Consider the following 17,247-nt stretch of genomic DNA (forward strand, 5'->3'; position numbering starts at 1 on the left):
TGTGTGTATGTGGCCTTTTGTCAATGACACTGACAGATGGAAAAGGTCAACATCTCACACAGTGTTAAAGACCAAACTCTGCGGTGCCACTGAGTCCCATATGCATACCCGTTTGCACTCCAAACATTTACTACAGCAGCTTTTTCCACTAATTGCATCCTACAGATATGCTCATAATAACCTGAACGTCTTTAGTGCTTCATTTGAACAATAAGCTGCAAGCGCAGTGTTGCCAACTCCTCAGTAAGAACAGTAGCTATTGGCCTAAACGTCGCTAGAAGTCGCTAAATGATGCCAGCATCTAATTTGCATAGTATTTGCCTATTATGATGTCATAACAGATGTATGATAAAAAACGTGGCGGGAGAGATCATTGAATACATTATCAGCCTTTTAATATTGTTTGGTAAATTCCATATTCATAAATGCAGAGTATTGAAAAGGAATTTACACGGACTTCTGGCTGAATTTGAACAATATATAAGCAGTATTAAGCTTCGACTTGAATCTTCGACTGGACTGGGTTGCTTGACGTGAGGACGTTCCGCTTCAAATCGCAGAAGCTTCTTCAGCTAAAATTCTTGCTCTGGTAGTCTGACTTCTGTCTTGACTCTTGTAGAGAAGAATAAACCAGAAGCCAACAAAAGCTGGAGTTTTAAACCTAACCAGACCCCTCCTACCGAGAGGCCGACTGCTATAGGCTAGTGACTAAACAATAGCTCTAATTAGCACCTATTGTGCTCTAGTTAGCACTCTCACTCTCAGACAGAGGTTTACAGAAAACCCACTCACACTGACCAATATCTGCTCTTTGGCTCAAACCACCCCCTTGAACACAAGCCCGGGGTGATCAGGTCTCTTCAACACAGAGCCCTACAGGTGCCCACAACTGCAGAGGGAAGGGCTAAAGAACAACAACTTGTACGGAAAGCCCTCACAGTATGTGGGTACCCACGATGGTCCCTGGACAAAGTGCAGAAGTCCCAGAAAACAAAGAGACCAGATAGACAGGAGACAGAGACAAGAAGAAGAGGAGTGTCTCTCCGTTATTTAGCAGGAGTAGGGGAAAAACTACAGAGGATCTTCAGACAGCACAAAATCCCAGTTTACTTTAAACCGGTTAACACCTTGAGACAGAAATTAGTTCACCCTGAGGACAGGATCCCTAGTTATAAAGAGAGCAATGTAGTGTATTCTATCAGATGTCAGGAAAACTGTAATGAACACTACATAGGTGAGACTAAGCAACCTTTAAACAAGAGGCTATACCTGCACCGCAGAGAGGGCGCCAGTGGACCTCAGTCTGCAGTTCATCTTCACCTTAAAGACACTAACCACACGTTTGAGGATAAGGAAGTTAAAATCTTAGCCAGAGAGAAGAAATGGTTTGACAGAGGTGTCAAGGAAGCATTCTTTGTAAAACAGTTGAAACCCAGCCTTAACCGGGGGGTGGGTCTCAGACACGCTTTGTCCCCTGTTTACAATGGGGTACTCAGGTCAAAGCAGTTTCAGTCTTTTGTTCATGGTAATGAGTCATTCACGTCATCAGGAGAGTCGTCAATGGAGCCATCAGGGGAGGCTTCCATCCCATCATTAGGAGTGCGCACAATAGGTGCTAATTAGAGCTATTGTTTAGTCACTAGCCTATAGCAGTTGGCCTCTCAGTAGGAGGGGTCTGGTTAGGTTAAAAACTCCAGCTTTTGTTGGCTTCTGGTTTATTCTTCTCTGCAAGAGTCAAGACAGAAGTCAGACTACCAGAGCAAGAATTTTAACTGAGGAAGCTTCTGTGATTTGAAGCGATACGTCCTCACGTCAAGCAACCCAGTCCAGTCGAAGATTCAAGCTTCTCTACTATGATAACCACCTGGACAACTGAGAGCCTATACAGAAACATTCTCCCAAATGTCATGAAACTGTCACGCTCTATAAGGAATTAAAAAAAAGAGAATTAATGTTAAAGAATCCCTTTACTTTTGTTATTGTAGAATTTATTTTTTCTCTCTTTCTATTAATGATGATAATATGGTGAATGTTATTGTGGACTTGTCCTTTGTTCGTGTACTGTTAATGTATTTGTTGAAATACAGTTTTGAAAAAAAAAGTTGTTGAAGAGACAAAAAGTGAGTAAAAACACCTTAAAAACATTTAGAAGTACAAATAAACTTGATTGTTGGTTTGTTTATTTATTTTGCCATTAAAATTGGCTGTCACTCCTCAAAATAAAATAACTTCTCAAGGCCAGGGCTTCTCAAAGTCTGGAGACTAATTCGCCACAGCGCAGCAAATGAGGTCAGTAGCTTGAGCGAGTCTGAGTCAGGTTTGACATTCAATGCGGGAACAGCCGCGGAGGCATCGCGCGTACGTGTTTGAAAGTGGAGGATTGTAGATATCCCTCCGCTCAGCGCTTTACAGCTGCAACAGAGGTGGAGAGACCCCCTGCCGCTCGGTGATAACAGGGACTAGATCAATACGTGCTTTCATTTTGGAGTCAAAAACACCAGAAACGTTTCCAGTGATGCCATGAAAAGTAGCTAGATTTGTCATTTGTCGCTTTATAATAGAGAAGCTTGAACCTTCAACTGGACTGGGTTGCTTGACGCAAGGACGTTTCGCTTCTAATCGCAGAAACTTCCTCAGCTAAAATTCTTGCTCTGGTTAAAGCAGTTTCAGTCTTTTGTTCATGTAATGAGTCATTCACATCATCAGGAGAGGCGTCAGTCCCATCATTAGGAGGGACAGCTACCCTGTCATTAAGAGGGTGCTAACTAGAGCACAATAGGTTTTAATTAGACAAATTGTTAGTCACTAGCCAGTAGCAGTCTGCCTCTCGGTAGGAGGAGTCTGGCTAGGTTTAAAACTCCAGCTTTTGCTGGCTTCTGTTATTCTTCTCTACAAGAGTCAAGACAGAAGTCAGACTACCAGAACTACTATGGAAACCACCTGGACAACTGAGAGCCTTCACAGAAATGTTAGTCGCTTTAGAAAAAATAAGTCGTCAAGAGGGTTTGGAAAGTCACCAGATTTAGCAAGAAAGTCACCAAGCTGGCAACACTGTGCAACCGTGGTTTATAGATTATATAATACACAAGTCTATAAACAAATGTTTTATTTACTTTATTGAACAATTCAAAACAAATATTGTTCTGACGCTGTTGTTTGGTTTAAGTTGTCAGCTGTTACTATTATAGTGTTTGGAGTGTTTCAAAACAGTGAATCATTTAACTGATTCATTTGGTCATTTAATAACAGCTTCAATAAATGTAAACATTTCACCCTTTTTATTTATAAGATTTTTTTTATTAGAATTATAACATTTATATTTTTGTGACTATTTGAAGAGAAAGTTGCATTTTACCTGTTTCACTTGGAGGCTTCAGGATGAAAGTGGAAAAGCATGTTTTAGTTGCATGAACTGAATTGCTCGTACTTTTTGGAGTTGTTGTCGCCTTATGGATTTGTAGTGCATTCCTTGCACATTTTTCTTCTCCTGTCTTGATTACAGACTACATACAGTACAAGGTCTGTTAGAAAAGTATCCGACCTTATTATTTTTTTTCAAAAACTATATGAATTTGAATCACGTGTGATTGCGTCAGACAACCTTGAACCCTCGTGCGCATGCGTGAGTTTTTTCACGCCTGTCGGTTGCGTCATTCGCCTGTGGGCAGGCTTTGAGTGAGCACTGGTCCACTCCTCCCGGCGGAATTCCTTTGTCTGAGAACTTCCTGAGAGACTGGCGCTTTGCTTGATCAAATTTTTTTCAGAAACTGTAAGGCACATCCAAGTGGACACCATTCGAGAAATTCAGACGGTTTTCGGTGAAAATTGTAACGGCTGATGAGAGATTAAGGAGTGTTACTGTCGCTTTAAGGACAGCCCACGGCACCGGGCAGCGTGCCGTGCCCTGAGCAGCCGTCGTCAGCCTGTTTCGAACTGAAAACTTCCAAATTTAAGCCTCTGTTGACCCAGGACGTCGTGAGAGAGCAGAGACGTTTCAGAAGAGGTCAGGATCAGCAATTTATCCAGACATTCCACTGTTAAAGGAGATTTTTTTAATGAAAGACGTGAGGACAGATTCGCGCGTCGGCACCCAGCCACTCATGGTGCGACGCCACACCAAAACACCTCCGTTGGAAGTCTCACAGGACAAGTTTGAACATGCCCAGCTGTTAAACAATTTCTCGGATACTCACTCGACTGAAAGCCATCGAAAACCGCCTGAATCTTACGAATGGTTATCAACACGGAGGTGTTTTTCTGTGGCGCCGTGCGATGAGCGGCTGCGTGCCGATGCGCGAATCCGTCCGCACGTCTTTCATTACAAAATCTCCTTTAACGGAATGTCCGGATAAACTGCTGATCCTGACCTCTTCTGAAACTTCTCTGCTCTCTCGTGACGTCCTGGATCAACAGAGGCTTAAATTTGGAAGTTTTCAGCTCGAAACAGGTTGACGACGGCGGCTCGGGGCGCGGCATGCCATCCGGCACCGTGGGCTGTCCTTAAAGCGATAGTAAAACTCCTTAATCTCTCATCAGCCGTTAAAATTTTCACCGAAAACCATCTGAATTTCTTGAATGGTGTCCACTTGGATGTGTCTCACAGTTTCTGAAAAAAATTTGATCAAGCAAAGCGCCAGGCTCTCAGGAAGTTCTCAGACAAAGGAATTCCGACGGGAGGGGTGGACCAGTGCTCACTCAAAGCCTGCCCACAGGCGAATGACGCAACCGACAGACGTGAAAAAACTCACGCATGCGCACAAGGGTTCAAGCTTGTCTGATGTAATCGCACGTGATTCAAATCCATATAGTTTTTGAAAAAAATAAAAAGGTCGGTTTCTTTTCTAATAGACCTCGTATGCACGTCCCCCACAGAGAATCAGTTTACATTGTGTAAACTGACTTGCTGTTCCAACTCTTGTGACACTTCGGATATCTGCAGAGCAACTGTCATTGCTCGTTCTTATCCGATACAATTATTTTCATGCCCAGTGCACACGTTCTTTAAGTAGCAAATGTACCTGCACTCATCATGAGTGTGTTGGTGGAATTTGGAATCTGAAGTTTTGCAGGAATGAAGCGCTCAACTGCTTCACCAGAGGAAGCTGTGGTTGATGACTGCAGCTCCAGCTCCAGAGCTTGATGCACTGTGCACAGAGCTGAGCCTCACCGGAAAACCTCTCACCTTTGAGTTGGCCATGTAAACAGCAATGTGCCAGGTCCAGGTGCACACAGCTCCTAAAGGGAATGACAGATGGCAATTTGATTGGTAGAATTCACATTGTGCCCAAAACACACCCATGATTAATTCATGATTAACACCGCGATGCAGATAATCAAGGTAGACTGATAATGGATGATAAATGCATCCATCAAAGACATTTGGCCTGATCAACAACACCGTGCAAGGTGAAGGTGCACATATCTGTGTCAAAGCTAATAATCAAGATGAAACTTCAGCAGGGAATAAAGAGGATTTACCACAGCTGTAAAACATTAGTAAGAATTAAAAACAAAAGGAACAAACAAACAAAAAAACAAACAAGCGCAATCTACAATTTATGACGTCTGGCAACGGTTGACGAGTACTCAAAATAAAAGATATGTGATTCACATTGTGACCCGGACTTTACCTGAATCTGGATTCTACAACACAATGCAATAATTGCATACTGATCCAGAATGGTCCGACTGATCAAGATGTTGCAATTTGATATTTAATTCACAAGCTGAAAGAAAATAGTGTCTTCCTGATCTTGGTTTTGCATCATAATGTTGTATCCGTGAAGCAGTTTTGACGTAATCCTTAAATCTACAAAGTGAAATCCTGATCCAGAATCTGGATCCAGATCACCTCCAAATGTAGTGGAGTCTTCCAAGGCCTAACACCAATGTGTGGTGAAAATTTGGTGAAAATCTATTAAGTAGTTTGGATGTAATCCTCAAAATCCGACAAAGTAAAGCATAGAAACTGAAATCCTGATACAGAATCAGGACTGGATCACCTCCAAAATTCAGCAGAGTCTTCTATGCCCTAATATCTACAGTGAGGAAAATAAGTATTTGAACACCCTCTGATTTTTCAAGTTCTCCCACTTAGAAATCATGGAGGGGTCTGAAATTTTCATCTTAGGTGCATGTCCACTGTGAGAGACATAATCTAAAAAAAAAAAAAATAAAAAAAAATCCGGAAATCACAATGTATGATTTTTTTAATAATTTATTTGAATGTTAATGCTGCAAATAAGTATTTGAACACCTACCAACTAGCAAGAATTCTGTCTCACACAGACCTGTTAATTTGTCTTTAAGAAGCCCTCTTATTCTGCACTCTTTACCTGTATTAATTGCACCTGTTTGAACTTCTTACCTGTATAAAAGAAACATGTTCACACACTCAATCAATCACACTCCAACCTGTCCACCATAGACAAGACCAAAGAGCTGTCTAAGGACACCAGGGACAAAACTGTAGACCTGCTCAAGGCTGGGATGGACTACAGGACAACAGGCAAGCAGCTTGGTAGAAGACAACTGTTATGATTATTTATTAGAAAGTGGAAGAAACACAAGATGACTGTCAATCTCCCTCGGTCTGGGATTCCATGCAAGATCTCACTTTGTGGGGTAAGGATGATTCTGAGAAAGCTCAGAACTACACAGGAGGACCTGGCCAATGACCTGAAGAGAGCTGGGACCACAGTCACAAAGATTACATTAGTAACACATGATGCTGTCATGATTTAAAATCCTGCAGGGCAGCAAGGTCCCCCTGCTCAAGCCAGCACATGTCCAAGCCCGTTTGAAGTTCACCAGTGACCATCTGGATGATCCAGAGGAGGCATGGGAGAAGTTCATGTGGTCAGATGAGACCAGAATAAAGCTTTTTGGAATCAACTCCACTTACCATGTTCAGAGGATGAGAACAACCCCAAGAAAACCATCCCAACCATGAAGCATAGGGGTGGAAACATCATACTCTGGGGTGCTCTTCTGCAAAGGGGCCAGGACGACTGCACCGTATTGAAGGGAGGATGGATGAGATCATGTATTGCAAGATTTTGGCAAACAACCTCCTTCCCTCAGTAAGAGCATTGAAGATGGGTCATGGCTGGGTCTTCCAGCATGACAATGACCCCAAACACACAGCCAGGGCAACTAAGGAGGGGCTCCGTAAGAAGCATTTTAAGGTTCTGGAGTGGCCTGGCCAGTCTCCAGACCTGAACTCAATAGAAATTCTTTGGAGGGAGCTGAAACTCCAAACCTGAAAGATCTAGAGAAGATCTGTATGGAGGAGTGAACCAAAATCCCTGCTGCAGTGTGTGAAACCTTCGTGAAAAACTACAGGAAATGTTTGACCTCTGTAATTGCAAACGAAGGCTACTGTACCAAATATTAACATTGATTTTCACAGGTGTTCAAATACTTATTTGCAGCAGTAACATACAAATAAATTATTAAAAATCATACACTGTGATTTCCAGATTTTTTTTAGATTATGTCTGTCACAGTGGACATGCACCTAAGATGAAAATTTCAGTCCCAATTCAATTTTCAGCAAAATTGCAGGATGTTCAAATACCTATTTTCCTCACTGTATCTGTGGTGCAAATTTGGTGAGAATCCGTGAAGTCATTTTGACGTAATCCTTAAAATCCTATATAAAGTAAAATCTTGATCCAGGATCCAGATCACCTCCAAAATGTAATGGAGTCTTCCATGGCTGAATTTCTATCTGTGGTGACATGACAATAACCGGTTTATCACTTAAAGAGATTTATTAGGAATAAATCCCTGTAAAGGACCAACAGATGAACTAACCCGCTTACCCACTCTAATCTCACATGTCACAATATAGCCCAACCCAACAGGCTCAAAAACCCAGTATGCCTGTGTTTAATGGCTTTATGTCATCTTTAATTAATGTCCAGTGAGCATTACAGGAAAACTGCACAAGGCTACTTCAGCAGATTGTTACTGGACAAAACAAAATGGTTTACTCATCTGATAGATGACGCTTCTGTGCCGACCCACTGGGTTGAGTCCTTGGAACAGGTGTATGAGGCTAAACCTCCTGTCAAGCTGTTAGACATCTCCAGTTCCAGCGTTCAGGTTGTGGTGGCCGAACCACCAGGTCAGCTGCAAGTTATTAACTGTCGGCGAGACTGCAAAGGTAGTGAAACACCTGAGGGTGAGTCTACTGGATCAGGACTCTTATTCTTAAGATAGGTGGAGATGCTTTTGTCCAGATGTTGCAAGGAACAACATCCCAAATAAAAAAAATCTTTGCTAAGAAATTTCAAATCGCAAGCTGATGCTTTTGAGTGAAATTGAGACTTGGCTTTATGTCAGTGTAACTTTATGTCAGCATAATTTCCACCAGCGAAATATAGTGAAGATTCATCCCATCCTGTTTATGGCTGATGCTGAGACCCTGATACATGCGTTTGTCTCTTCTAGATTGGACTACTGCAATGTTCTATTTTCTGGTTTACCGCAGTCCAGCATTAGGGCTCTCCAATTGGTTCAAAATGCTGCAGCCAGACTTTTGACACAAAGCAGAAAGTTTGACCACATTACACCCATTTTTGCATCTCTTCACTGGCTTCCTGTCCCAGTGAGATCAGATTTTAAGGTTCTGCTACTAGTCTATAAAATTGTTCACGGACTGGCACCTCCCTACCTAGCTGTCCTAATTAAACCCTACGTACTGGCCCGGACTTTGCATTCTTAGGGTGCAGGACTACTTTGTGTCCCTAGGGTGAATAAAAAGTCTGAATGAAAAGTTTAAATTCATTTTATTAGTAAATGGAGTGTGCCGCGGCCTCAACTTTACCTAAATTAAGGGTCTTTTAGTGATGCTTAGGGCTAGTGGCCGGCGATCACGTTAGTATTTCTTTTGTTTTTCTTGTTCCTTAATGCTGACAAATTGTACTGTATTTCTTGTCTTTCTGATGCCTGATTCTGTTTTTTTTTTGTCTCTATTTGAGGTGCAGCTCCATCCAGAGATGGGTGTGGTATCTGTTTCTCAAACCCTCCTGTCCTATGCACCGGCAACATTTCCTGTATATTTATTTTGTGAATTGTTTTGTAAAATGTGTCTATAGCATGGCCCAAGCAGAAGGTTGCCCCCTTGAGTCTGGTCTGCTTGAGGTTTCTTCCTCAAGTCATCAGAGAGACTTTTTCCTTTGAAAATATTCGAAAAAAAAAAAAAAAAAAAAAAAAAACACTGTTCTTGCACAATTACAAGTGTTTTTAGATACAAACAGCATTTTGGATACTTTCCATTCAGCATATCCTTTCATAGCACTGAGTTTGCACTTTTAAAGGTTTTTAATGACCTGTTTTTAATCACTGATTCTGGTGATTCTGCCATTTTAGTTCTTTTAGACTTGACTGCTGCTTTCGACATGGTTGACCATGCAACTCTTTTATCTCTTCTTGGAAACTGTATGGGTGTCAAGGGGACAGCCCTTGACTGGTTCCACTCATACCTGACAGAACGCTCCTTTACTGTCAGGTTGGGGGACTCCACCTCGTCCTCTGCTCCTTTTAGCTGTGGAGTCTCCCAGGGTTCTATTCTTGGGCCTGTTCTTTTTACCCTGTACCTTCTTCCTCTTGGTCAGGTGCTTAGAAGACATGATTTTTCTTATCATTTTTATGCAGATGACACCCAAATTTATTTCCAATTAAAAAGAACAGCAGCAGCCCCCTGACACCCTTGCTCGAATGCCAAACCTTGGCACTCGAGCAAGGGTGACATCAAGGGAAGGGAATGACATCAAGGTTTGGTTGGCACAAAATTTTCTTAATTTAAATGAAACCAAAACTGAGGTGATTGTGTTTGGGCCCAGTGTCAGTTCTACAGCTCCTTTACACCTGGGCCCTCTGAACAAACACACAAAACCCACAGCCACCAACCTTGGCGTCATTATGGACTCTGATTTTAAACTTGACAAGCAGGTCAGTGCTGTTGTTAAATCTAGCTTTTATCATCTGTGTCTTTTAGCCAAAATTAAATCAATTTTATCCTTCTCAGATTTTGAGCGCGTCTTACAAGCTTTTATCTCATCATGTCTGGACTACTGCAATTCACTCTATCTAGGAATAAATCAAATACCCTCAACTGATTGCAGTTAGTCCAGAATGCTGTGGCACATCTTTGGGAGCAAAAAACATGTTCATATCACACCTATTCTTGCAACTTTGTATTGGCTCCCTGTTAATCCTATAATTGATTTTAAGATTTTATTATTTATTGATAAAGCCTTAAATGGACTGGCCCCACAGTACATTGTGGACCTCCTCCAAATGTATTCTCTGCCGGTCCCAAGCCCGGATAAATGAGGAGGCTTGCGTCAGGAAGGGCATCCGGCGTAAAACAAGCCAACTGAACTATGCAGACTCAGAATCGAATTCCCATACCGGATTGGTCGTGGCCCGGGTTAACAATGTCCGCCACCGGTGCTATTGCCCAACACGGTGCCAGTGGAAATTGGGCTACTGCTGGGCAAAGACGACGAAGAAGAGAAGTTAAACATTGCCACGAACAGCAGGAGAAGAAGAAAACTAGAAGGGTGGAAATGGAGAGTGGGGACTTTGAATGTTGGTAGTATGATTGGTAAAGGGAGAGAGCTGGCTGATATGATGGAGAGGAGAAAGGTAGACATATTGTGTGTGCAAGAGACCAAATGGAAGGGAAGTAAGAGCAGGAACATCGGCGGTGGGTACAAGGTGTTGTACCATGGTGAGGACAGGAAGAGAAATGGTGTTGGGGTCATTTTAAAGGAAGAGTATGTTAAAAGTGTGTTGGAGGTTAAGCGAGTGTCTGACAGGGTGATGAGTGTGAAGTTGGAAATTGAAGGGGTGATGATGAATATCATCAGTGCATAGGCCCCACAGGTAGGTTGTGAGATGAAGGAGAAAGAAGATTTCTGGAGTGTGTTAGATGAGGTGGTGGAGAATGTGCCCAAGCATGAAAGAGTGGTGATAGGAGCAGACTTCAATGGGCATGTTGGTGAAGGGAACAGAGGTGATGAGGAAGTAATGCGTAGATATGGTATCAAGGATAGGAATGGGGAAGGACACATGGTAGTTGATTTTGCAAAAAGGATGGAAATGGCTGTGGTGAATACCTACTTTAAGAAAAGGGAGGAGCACAGGGTAACATATAAGAGTGGAGGAAGGTGCACACAGGTGGACTACATTCTTTATAGGAGATGCAAGCTAAAAGAATTCACAGACTGTAAGGTGGTAGCAGGAGAGAGTGTCACTAGACAGCATAGGATGGTTGTTTGTAGGATGACTTTAGAGGTAAAGAAGAAGAAGAGAGTGAGAGCTCAACAAGGGATCAGATGGTGGAAGCTGAAGGAGGAAGACTGTTGTGTGAAATTTAGCAAGCAGGTGAGAGAAGCACTGGTTGGAGGGGAAGCAATTTTGGACAACTGGAAAAGTACTGCAGATGTGGTGAGGGAGACAGCTAGGACAGTACTGGGTATGACATCTGGACAGTGGAAGGAAGACAAGGAGACTTGGTGGTGGAATGAAGAGGTCCAGGAAAGCATAAGGAGAAAGAGGTTGGCGAAAACGTTTTGGGATAGTCAGAGAGATGAAGAAAGTAGACAGGAGTACAAGGAGATGCGGCGTAAGGCGAAAATAGAAGTGGCAAAAGCAAAGGAAAAGGCATATTGCGAGCTGTACAAGAAGTTGAATAGTAAAGAAGGAGAAAAGGACTTGTACCGATTGGCCAGACAAAGGGACAGAGCTGGAAAGGATGTGCAGCAGGTTAGGGTGGTAAAAGATGCATGTGGTAATGTGCTGACAAGTGAGGAGTGTGTGCTGAGAAGGTGGAGGGAATATTTTGAAGAGTTGATGAATAAAGAAAATGAGCGAGAGAAAAGGCTGGATGATGTGGTGAGAGTAAATCAGGAAGTACAAGAGATTAGCAAGGAAGAAGTGAGGGCTGCTATGAAGAGGATGAAGAGTGGAAAGGCAGTTGGTCCAGATGGTATTCCAGTGGAGGCATGGAAATGTCTAGGAGAGATGGCAGTAGAGTTTCTAACCAGATTGTTTAATAAAATCTTGGAAAGTGAGAGCATGCCTGAGGAGTGGAGACGAAGTGTGCTGGTTCCTATTTTCAAGAACAAGGGTGATGTGCAGAGCTGCAGTAACTACAGAGGCATAAAGCTGATCAGCCACAGCATGAAGTTATGGGAAAGAGTAGTAGAAGCTAGGCTTAGAAAACAGGTGAAGATCTGTGAGCAGCAATATGGTTTCATGCTGAGAAAGAGCACTACAGATGCAATGTTTGCTCTGAGAATACTGTTGGAAACGTACAGAGAAGGACAGAAAGAGTTACATTGTGTGTTTGTGGACTTAGAAAAAGCTTATGATAGGGTGCCAAGAGAAGAGCTGTGGTATTGTATGAGGAAGTCTGGAGTGGCAGAGAAGTATGTTAGGGTAGTGCAAGACATGTACAAGAATAGTGTGACAGCGGTGAGATGCGCAGTCGGAATGACAGACTCATTCAAGGTGGAGGTGGGATTACACCAAGGATCAGCTCTGAGTCCTTTCTTGTTTGCAGTGGTGATGGACAGGTTGACAGATGAGATCAGACAGGAGTCCCCATGGACTATGATGTTTGCAGATGACATTGTGATCTGTAGTGAGAGTAGAGAGCAAGTTGAGTCTAGTCTGGAGAAGTGGAGATATGCTTTGGAGAGAAGGGGAATGAAAGTCAGTAGAAGCAAGACTGAGTACATGTGTGTGAATGAGAGGGAGCAAAACAGTAGTGAGACCAGCTATGTTGTATGGTTTAGAGACAGTGGCACTAACAAAAAGACAGGAGGCAGAGCTGGAGGTGGAAGAGCTGAAGATGTTGAGATTCTCTTTGGGAGTGACAAGAATGGACAAGATTAGGAATGAACATATCAGAGGGACAGCTCAGGTGGGACGGTTTGGAGACAATGTCAGAGAGGTGAGATTGAGATGGTTTGGACATGTGTAGAGGAGGGACCCAGTGTATATAGGGAGAAGGATGCTGAGGATGGAGCCACCAGGCAGGAGGAGAAGAAGGAGGACAAAGAGGAGCTTCATGGATGTGCTGAGAGAGGACATGCAAGTGGTTGGTGTGACAGAGGAAGATACAGAGGACAGGGTGAGATGGAAACGATTGATCTGCTGTGGTGACCCATAACGGGAACAGCCGAAAGACAAAGAAGAAGTTGTGCACTCTGAGGTCTGAGGACCAATTCCAGCTCATGGTGCCAAAGACCAGGATTAAAACCAGGGGAGACAGAGCCTTCTCTGTGTCAGGTCCCAGACTTTGGAATGCTCTGTCCTTCCACGCTCGAACTTCCCCCACAGTGGAGTGTTTTAAGTCTCGCCTAAAGACCCACTTTTATTCTCTGGCTTTTAGCTCTGTGTGAGTTGTATGGTTCTCTGTTGCCTTTTAGTGTTTTAAATTGTACTTTTCTGATATTTTATTATGGATTTTACCTATGGTTTGATTTTGTACTTTTATAATGATTTAGTCTTTATTTATTTATGGTTTTAATGCATTTATACATTTTTTATGGTAGGAGCACTCTTTTACTCAATTTTTGTGCAGCACTTTGGTAACATTCAGTTTGTAAAATGTGCTATAGAAATAAAGTGGATTGGATTGGATTCCTTACTACTGTCACCAGTGTGCTTGCTCTTGGGGTTGGTAAGGTTAGACCTTACTTGTGTGAATCACTTTGTCGTGATTTGGTGCTATATAAATGAAAATAAACTGAAAAATAAAAAAAACTTGCTACAGGTCCAATTTTTTTTCTCTTTTTTTTTTGCAAATATTTGCATAGCGCATTAAGGTCCTAGTTTATTAAGATCCTGCAGACTCACTCATCACTCCTCTTCAACCGCTTATCTATGCTTATTGTTTCGCAGGGACTCCAGAGTTCCCTTTCCTGGGCTACATTAACCACCTCTGACTGGAGGATCCCAAGGCATTCCCAGGCCAGTGTGGAGATATAATCTCTCCCAGCCCAGTCTCACATTTTTTTTCATGCTCCTGTGACGAAATCAGTCAAATCTTCGTGACAGGGTTTTTTTTTTTAACTCACTATTCCTAACCCTACTCCTACCCCCGATCCTAACCTTAACCATAACCTAATCTTACTCTTTTCCCGCTCCCTAACATAACCCCTGACCCCCCCCCCCCCCCCCCCCCCCAACTTCTCTTGTAATTTCATGCAGCCATCACAGAATGAACTAGAATGAATTTGTGCTGGCGTGACAAAAATGAGGCGCTTTTCGTCACAATATCACAAACCAATAGATTAATGTATATTTCGTGCTGCCGAATCACGACTTGCTGTGAGACCAGGTTGTCTCTCCACCTAGACCTGGGTCTTCCCCGGGGTCTCCTCCCAGATGGACGTGGCTGGAACCCCTCCCTAGGGAGGCGCCCAGGGGGCATCCTTACCAGATGCCTGAACTGCCTCAGCTGGCTCCTTTCAATGCGAAGGAGCAGCGACTCTACTCTGAGCTCCTCACAGATGACTGAGCTTTTCACCTTATCTCTAAGGGAGACACCAGCCACCCTCCTGAGGAAGCCCATTTCTCACGAGCATAGGTGAGAGTAGGAACAAAGATGGACCAGTAGATCAAGAGCTTGGCCTGTTGGCTCAACACCCTTTTCTTCACAACAATATGGCAGAGCAAATGCAATACCTGTTGGGCTGATTCTCTGGCCGATCTTGCACTCCATTGTCCCGTCACTTGTGAACAAGACCCTGAGGTACTTGAACTCTTTCACTTGGGGCAAGACCTCATTCCTTACATGGTGTAGGCAATTAATCGGTTTCCTGCTGAGAACCATGGTCTCAGATGTAGAGGTGCTGATCCTCATCCCTGCTGCTTCAGACTCAGCTGTGAACGAGCCCCGTGTGTGCTGGAGTGAGCCAGTGAGATCCAGTGAGATCCTTTATAATGAATATGAAATTGCGCTGGCATGCTAAAAGTTTGCATGTTTAGTCAGTGAACATGTTTCACATGATTTGCTCAGAATAAGTGCGTAAATGACAGCAGGGGTAACGTGACATAGACAGAAGTTTGTAAATGAGAATTTAGTTTCTTATTGATGAAATTCAATCAGATTTTTGCAGGTATGCACAAATAAGGCTGATTAACTCAGCCACATGGGTTGTGCAGCGAGTACATTCTGAGTGCCAGTTCCAACCCTGGATAAATGAGGAGGGTTGCGTCAGGAAGGGCATCCGGCATAAAACAAGCCGAAGCCCAAGCTGGGTGAAGATGATGAAGAAGAGGAGGAAAATGTTTCCACAAACAGTGGGAGAAGAAGAAAACTAGAAGGGTGGAAATGAGAGTGGGGACTTTGAATGTTGGTAGTATGACTGGTAAAGGGAGAGAGCTGGCTGAAATGATGGAGAGGAGAAAGGTAGACATATTGTGTGTGCAAGAGACCAAGTGGAAGGGAAGTAAGAGCAGGAGCATCAGCGGTGGGTTCAAGTTGTTGTACCATGGTGAGGACAGGAAGAGAAAGGGTGTTGGGGTCATTTTAAAGGAAGAGTATGTTAAAAGTGTGTTGGAGGTTAAGCGAGTGTCTGACAGGGTGATGAGTGTGAAGTTGGAAATTGAAGGGGTGATGATGAATATCATCAGTGCATATGCCCCACAGGTAGGTTGTAAGATGAAGGAGAAATAAGATTTCTGGAGTGTGTTAGATGAGGTGGTGGAAAGTGTGTCAAAGCATGAAAGAGTGGTGATAGGAGCAGACTTCAATATCAAGGATAGGAATGGGGAAGGACAGATGGTAGTTGATTTTGCAAAAAGGATGGAAATGGCTGTGGTGAATACCTACTTTAAGAAAAGGGAGGAGCACAGGGTAACATATAAGAGTGGAGGAAGGTGCACACAGGTGGACTACATTCTTTATAGGAGATGCAAGCTAAAAGAAATCACAGACTGTAAGGTGGTGGTAGGAGAGAGAGTGTCATTAGACAGCATAGGATGGTTGTTTGTAGGATGACTTTAGAGGTAAAGAAGAAGAAGAAGAAGAGAGTGAGAGATCAAGAAAGGATCAGATGGTGGAGCTGAAGGAGGAAGACTGTTGTGTGAAATTTAGTGAGCAGGTGAGAGAAGCACTGGCTGGAGGGGAAGCAATTTTGGACAACTGGAAAAGTACTGCAGATGTGGTGAGGGAGACATCTAGGACAGTACTGGGTATGACATCTGGACAGTGGAAGGAAGACAAGGAGACTTGGTGGTGGACCGAAGAGGTCCAGGAAAGCATAAGGAAAAAAAGGTTGGCGAAAACGTTTTGGGATAGTCGGAGAGACAAAGAAAGTAGACAGGAGTACAAGGAGATGCGGCGTAAGGCGAGAAGAGAAGTGGCAAAAGCAAAGGAAAAGGCATATTGCGAGCTGTACAAGAAGTTGAATAGTAAGGAAGGACAAAAGGACTTGTACTAATTGGCCAGACAAAGGGACAGAGCTGGAAAGGATGTGCAGCAGGTTAAAGTGGTAAAAGATGTACATGGTAATGTGCTGACAAGTGAGGAGTGTATGCTGAGAAGGTGGAGGGAATATTTTGAAGAGCTGATGAATAAAGAAAATGAGCGAGAGAAAAGGCTGGATGATGTGGTGAGAGTAAATCAGGAAGTAAAAGAGATTAGTAAGGAAGAAGTGAGGGCTGCTATGAAGAGGATGAAGAGTGGAAAGGCAGTTGGTCCAGATGACATTCCAGTGGAGGCATGGAAATGTCTAGGAGAGACGGCAGTAGAGTTTCTATCCAGAATGTTTAATAAAATCTTGGAAAGTGAGAGGATGCCTGAGGAGTGGAGACAAAGTGTGCTGGTTCCTATTTTCAAGAACAAGGGTGATGTGCAGAGCTGCAGTAACTACAGAGGCATAAAGTTGATCAGCCACAGCATGAAGTTATGGGAAAGAGTAGTAGAAGCTAGGCTTAGAAAACAGGTGAAGATCTGTGAGCAGCAATATGGTTTCATGCCGAGAAAGAGCACTACAGATGCAATGGTCTCCGGGGGACTGTCTTGGAGTGGTTTCAGTCTTATTTGACCAACAGGACTTTCAGGGTGATGGTTAATGACTTCTCCTCCTCCACAGTTCCTCTGACCACTGGTGTGCCCCAGGGCAGTATCCTCGGACCGCTCTTGTTCTCTTTGTACATGCTTCCACTGAGTTCAGTCATCACCAAACACAATCTTCACTTTCATTTTTATGCCGA

At 43.3% G+C, this 17,247-nt stretch overlaps 1 long non-coding RNA gene across 2 annotated transcripts; it reads right to left on the reverse strand.

Annotated features, from left to right (window-relative positions):
• Positions 1-362: 362 nt before the first annotated feature.
• On the reverse strand, positions 363-9,437 carry LOC117507870. Of its 2 annotated transcripts, none has more exons than XR_004559854.1 (3): positions 9,425-9,437; positions 9,178-9,183; positions 363-495 (listed from the first exon to the last, which is right to left on the reverse strand). It is a non-coding gene; the product is annotated as an uncharacterized LOC117507870 (long non-coding RNA). The 2 variants fall into 2 exon arrangements; XR_004559855.1 differs by lacking the exons at positions 9,178-9,183; positions 9,425-9,437 and adding exons at positions 1,321-1,330; positions 7,693-7,706.
• Positions 9,438-17,247: the final 7,810 nt, after the last annotated feature.

This window comes from Thalassophryne amazonica, chromosome 3, assembly GCF_902500255.1.
Source record: "Thalassophryne amazonica chromosome 3, fThaAma1.1, whole genome shotgun sequence".
NCBI classification, from domain to species: Eukaryota; Metazoa; Chordata; class Actinopteri; order Batrachoidiformes; family Batrachoididae; genus Thalassophryne; species Thalassophryne amazonica.